At 44.3% G+C, this 6177-nt stretch overlaps 1 protein-coding gene across 14 annotated transcripts in view; it reads left to right on the top strand.

Moving 5' to 3' along the window:
- The window catches only part of PRKCE (protein kinase C epsilon), a 537105-nt gene that overhangs the window by 149343 nt on the left and 381585 nt on the right, over positions 1-6177 (top strand). The window lies entirely within an intron of this gene.

Here is a 6177-nt window from a genome sequence, read left to right as displayed (position 1 = left end):
TAGGCAGTTGAGTGGGCCAAGTTTTCAGCAGGGTGGTGAGAGATGTGTTGAGAAGAGTTAGCCACATGTGGGGACTGATGGCCGCGCTCAGGAGATCTTCCTTTGATCTCATGGGGTACCATAGAAGAGTGTTAAGCTGACCAGTGGCCAGGAAAATTTGAATTTTAGGAAGACATTTGGTATTTTTAGTGCCTTATTAGAGGTTGGATTTAAAAATGAATTTTCAGGGATGAATGTGAAGAGGAGAAGGCCAGAGGAGGGAATCCATTTAGATTGCTGTTCTGGTATTCAGACCAAGGGTTGCAAAAACGGGGACTGGGGCTGTGCTCATTGGAACAGGAAGGGGAGCAGTAGAGAAGGGGGTAAACCCCACAGGACTCAGTCATCAATGAGTGCTGAGGGTGAGGGAGAGGGAGGAGGCGAGAATGCTGCCCAGGTTTCCAGCTCAGGTGATATGTCCTAAACTCTGCACAGTCAGGCTTCAAGATGCTGGGAATTTAGGATGAGGTGCTGGGAAGGAAGATGGGGAGTGCAGTTTGAGAGCCAGCTAGAGAGGAGGCTGAGGAAGGCCGTTGGGCAGAGCCAGGGTGGGAGACTGTGGGAAAGGAAATGCAGCCCCAGAAAGGACGTTCTTCCCTGGTGTGTCCTGGCTGTCCATGGGACAGGTTGCCAAACCTGAAGGAGGCTGCTGTGGGTGTGGCCTGAGGATGCTCCAGAGACCCACGTCAGAAGTTTCAATGTTGTGCTGATCCTAGCCTTGCTGCTGGGGTCAATTTTGCACTTCTCCTTTCCTTTTCTACAAAATGGGGATAATAATACTTAACATCTAGGCTGCGGTTTAAAAGCAATACTAGGCCAGGCCCAGTGGCTCATGCCTGTAATTCTAGCACTTTAGGAAGGCCAAGGCGAGAGGATCACTTGAGACCAGGAGTTCAAGAACAACCTGGGCAACATAACAAGACCCTATCTTAAAAAAAAAAAAAAAAAAAACACCCAAAAACTTAGCAGGGTGTGGGCATGGTGGTACATGCCTGTAGTCTCAGCTGCTTGGAAGGGTGAGGCAGGAGTTGAAGCTCAGGAGTAGAAGGCTGCAGTGAGCTATGATCACACTCCAGCCTGGGTGACAGAGTGAGACCCTATCATTCCTTCATACATGAGTAAATAAATAAGCAAATAAATAAAGTATGCATTTGGTTAAATCTTACATTTTTCCAACTTTCAATTTCTAAGAATTCCAAATACATCTGGCAAAGGTAGGCTATTATATTTTATATTGGTCCCTTTTTTTTCTTTATTAATGATGCATAAAGGTCCGTCTTAAAGTGATAGTATCTTAGATAAGATGATCTACTGTAATTGATGTGAATGTGTTTTGAAAACCTCAACAGAGTAGACTATTATAAAGCCTTTCACAGCCTGCCTCACACTGATGAGGCTCTGTCTTCTGGTGTAATCTTCACAACAACAAATACATTAAAATGTATTAAAGTACACTTCTAAAAGCAAATGGAGTAAGCCCTCCAGGGAAGTCAGTCACTTTAGAATGCTCCACTCCACCCCACTTCACAGCCCGGGATTTGACAGATCTCTGAAAGCAGAAAGGCTGGAATACACATGAGCTTTTCTTTTGTTCTTTCCATAGGGATCCAGTTCAGTGGCTCTCAAACTTTACTGTGAATTAAGATCGGTGGACATAGACGTATAAACATGCACAGTATATGCACTAAATCATATGGTGCTTTAAGATTTTCTAGGACCATCTTGATTATTATTCAATGTTTTTAGTCACCAACTGGAGAACACAGCTCGCTTCTGGATATGATGCAATGTCACCTTTTTACCGAGGAAGGCCCAAGTGTTATGTGAATAAGCAACTTAGATTGGAACCAGTTGGCTCACAGTATGAAAGGTATAGACACGTATTTTTTTAAGCAATAAGATATGGCTTGAAAGGTGGCACTTGATTTCTAAACAATATTCCAAAGCAATCTTAAAGAGAAATTCAAAATTTAACATGTCTCAGACCGTGGTGGATCTTAGAGGAATCATTAATAAACATTATGAGCTTTGAAGAAAAAGGAGAATGTTTAGATACAAGGGAACAAGATTTGGTCTATACCTAGGTGTTTGAATTGTACAGGATGATCTGGTCTTTTAGCCATGACCATTTCACACCACGAAATAATACACTGAAATTAAGTCCTAGAATAAAGATTTTGGGTAAGTGCTTTGGAATCTGTTGAGCATCATAGGCGCTGGTGCTACCCTTGAACACAGTGAAGTCTCTAGTGTTTATTCCCCACTGGAATTTTGCCATATGGGCAGTTTCCACTCCCTTTAGGCAAGGATTAGAAGATAGCTTGTGGCTATGCTTTTCCCAATGGCATTATCAGAGACAGTGGGAAGGGTTTGCTAGAATCCCTCTGCCCTGCTTGTCACATTTGAGTTAGGGGAGTGGTCACGAGGATGCTTTTAAATGTAATCCCTCTTTGGTCCCCAGCTGTAGGTTGGCCTTTAATATTTATTGATGGTTTGGATGTGGACAGTCAAGGACTTCTTACCATCCTCAGCGGTAATGAGTACTGGCTCAGTCACTGTGGGTTATGCTCAATTTAGGTCAATGGAATAAATGTTTAGTAAATTGTTTCTGAAATGTTTTAATAACAGAGTGCTTCCCTCCAAAATATTGTATACACTGTAAATTTCATTAATTTACATAATGTATTATGTTTTGCAGGGTGAGTGGGGGCTCCATGAAATAGTCTGTCTAAAGTTGCAGAGATTCTGTACACAGGATGTTGTTTAATGGGCAAAGCTGGAAGTCAGGATCCTCCGGTCCTTATCCCTGCCCCATCCAGGAGAGGGAAATTTAGTCTCACATTTGAGCCAATCCCAGATTCACCATCTTGCAGGAACCTGTTTCTCCATTACTAGACAGAGGGTCCTGGGTTGCCTGGGCTATCTGTGGCTGGCCCATCACCACCTCTACAGCACCAGTTGAGTGTCTTGCCTGCCAGGAGTGCTTAATGCATGACTCTAGTGGGTGCTTTATGATGATGCCACAGCCAGTGGGAGCAAACCCAATGCTGCGTAGCCAAAGCCAAGGGCTCCAGTAGGAGCAAACCCAATGCTGTGTAGCCAAAGCCAAGGGCTTTTAGGAAAGAAAATGGGATTGGTTTCAACACTGACTAAACATCAGCATTATGTGGAGGAGCTTTAAAAACCACCAGTGTGCAGGCCCCACCCCATCCCTACCGACCTGAATTCCATTGAGAGGACCTGGGCATGCCGAGTCGAGGTGGCCGCAGGTTATTCTAATGGCCTTCCAGGGTTGAGAGCTCCTGGCCTGGTTGAGCAAGGCAGATCAGGAAAGGCTTGTTTTGGTTAGCAATGACTTCTCCTATACTGAGGTGCTGAAGTATGTGGGTAGCAGAAGGAACAAGCTCTGGGAAAATCTCTACAGGCTGTTCTAGAAAGCACTCTGCTGCCTGGGTTTTGGAGTTGGCCAGCTCCTTGTAGAGGCTGACTTCATGGGGAAGGAACATGGTTCCACTCAGAATACAATTCAACTATAATTGAGAAAGAGGAGAGGTTGCTGTTCATTCTCCCCAATCACCCAGTAAATTTGGAGGCTGAGGGACTTAACATTACTGGCAGTCGGCTTGGCAGTGTTGATGTATGGATGTTGGAAATCAGAGATTAAGGCAAATTAGTATAGGAAGGCCAACCAGGAATCAAATTTGATTGTTTCAAAAGCCTTTCCTATTTGTTTCTTTGGGACAGGATTTTGTTTTAAGCCTTTTAAGGACTTTGTTCAGCTAAACTCATCAACTTTTTTTTTTTTTTTTTTTTGCATTTGCTCTATGTTCTGTTTTATGCTAGAAGAGATGACTGTTCTAGAAAACCTTTCTAGAATGAGGCTGAATATATGGAAGCCAAGGAAAGAAAATATAAAAGACAAGTCAAAGATTCAATAATTAGAATAGCTAAGCCATAACTGTCTTCTTCTTTTTAGATACTGTTCTGAGCACTAATTTATCTAATCTTTACAGAAACCCTGTGGGTTAGACACTATTACTACGATTCCTATCTTACAGATGAGAAAACAGAGCCATAGAGAGGGTAAATAACTTGCCCAAGATTGTATAGCTGGACTCAAACCCAGTTGGACAGCATGATTTTGTGCTCCTAGCCACTACACATAAGGCCTTTTAAGTTTGGAGCCTGGTGAGGGGTCGTCACACAATTATAGATGAGTCCTGCCTTATTGGTTTGGTTCAATGTTCCTTCTCAGCGTTCGTGCCCACACACAAAGGATGCTGTGATATTGTTTACTTGTGCCACTCTTTACTTGTGTGACTCTCTAGGCCATGACTCCCAGAGGACAGGTGTGGGTCCTACAGTGCACACCCTGGGAATTAAAGATTTTTGAAGAAAGTTCACTTATTGAAGCTTATGCTAAGTATTTGCATACATTACCTTCCTTTTTTTTTTTTTTTTTTTTTTCTTAGACAGAGTTTCATTCTTGTTGCCCAGGCTGGAGTGCAGTGATGTGGTCTTGGCCCACTGCAACCTCCGCCTCCTGGGTTAAAGTGATTCTCCTGCCTCAGCCACCCAAGTAGCTGGGATTACAGGCACCTGCCACTGTGCCCGGCTAATTCTTTTGTATTTTTAGTAGAGACAGGGTTTCACCATGATGGCCAGGCTGGTCTTGAACCCCTGGCCTCAAGTGATCCTCCCTCCTTGGCCTCCCAAACTGCTGGGATTACAGGCGTGAGCCACCGCACCCAGCCTACATTACCTTCTTTATCCTATCACAACTCTCCTGTTTTACACAGAAAGAAATGACCTTCAGAGAGGTCAAGGAACTTGCCCAAGGTCTCACAGCCATCTACTGTTTCTGTGTCCATGCTCTTGAGCTCCCCACTGTCTAACTCAATACATGCTTGCTGAATGAGCTCCAGGATTTTGATGCAGAGTTTTAGTTGCCTGGGATATTGGAGGAGGGGAGACTGGGGCACTCATCCCAACCTTCAAGGGGAAAGTTCTTAATCTACATCTACATCCTTGAGAATGAAGATTATAGAAGGAATTTGCTTCGGGAATCCTGGCTGGCACGTGAACCAAAGGGTCCCATGTGTGTGAGAAGGCTTGTGAGCAGGAGATGTGATTTACAGCTTTGCTGGTCCATGATATGCATGTCAATGGTGCTGCCCTTAACCCACCCGCTCCCCAAGCAGGGACTCAGAGATTGACTTCTCTTCTTTCACTTGATTCATTTATTCATTTGTTTAATTAGTTTGTTTATTTTAGAAGTTGTGGCAAAATACACATAAAATTGAACATCTTACTCATTTTTAAGTGCACAGATCAGCGGCATTAAGTCCGTTCACATTGTTGTGCAGCCATCACCACCATCCATCCACAAAACTCTTTTCATCTTGTAGAACCGTAACTGTCTCTTTAAACAGCAATCCCCATTCCCCTCTCCTCATAACCACAGGCAACCACCCTTCTACTTTCTGTCTCTATGAATGTGACTACTGTAGGACCTCGTGTAAGTGGATCATACAGTACATGTCCTTTTGTGATCAGCTTATTTCACTTAGGTCGCTGGATTCTTTACCCTTAATTGTTCTCAGGATGAGTACAGATGAGGGAGGACCCAGGGGTGGGTGAGGAAATGAGTGTGCAAGGAGATACCATGTACGTCAGGGACTAAGGAGGGGAAGGCTGGGGAAGCTCTGAGATCCCATGGGCCTGGGAAGGTAGGGTCCGGGCTTGCTGCTTAGAGCTTCTGTGAGGCTTCTTTAAATAGTTGGGCCCTGAGGACGTTTTGCCTAGAGAGCCACTGTGGGTAGACCTCAGGAGGCTGATGAGACCATGCTGAAGCTGCTTCCAAGAGCTTTCTGCAGGTTTGGATAGATAGAACAGGACAGGCTGTGGGATTCAGGGCTGGCACGGGCTGGGGAGCAGATAGGCCTTGGTGTTGAATACTGGCTCTGCCTTTTGTTAGAGGTGTGATCTTGAGCAAGCCATGTAACTGGTCTCAGCCTCAGTTTTTTCATCTGTAAAATGGGGATAATAATCGCTATCTTGCAATGTTGCTGTAAAGAGGTAATATACATAAAGTGTGAAGCACAGTGCCTAGCACATGGCGGATGCTCACACATAACA

This window comes from Pan troglodytes, chromosome 12, assembly GCF_028858775.2.
Source record: "Pan troglodytes isolate AG18354 chromosome 12, NHGRI_mPanTro3-v2.0_pri, whole genome shotgun sequence".
In the NCBI taxonomy this organism is placed as follows: Eukaryota; Metazoa; Chordata; class Mammalia; order Primates; family Hominidae; genus Pan; species Pan troglodytes.
This window is presented reverse-complemented; position numbering and strand designations above follow the sequence as displayed.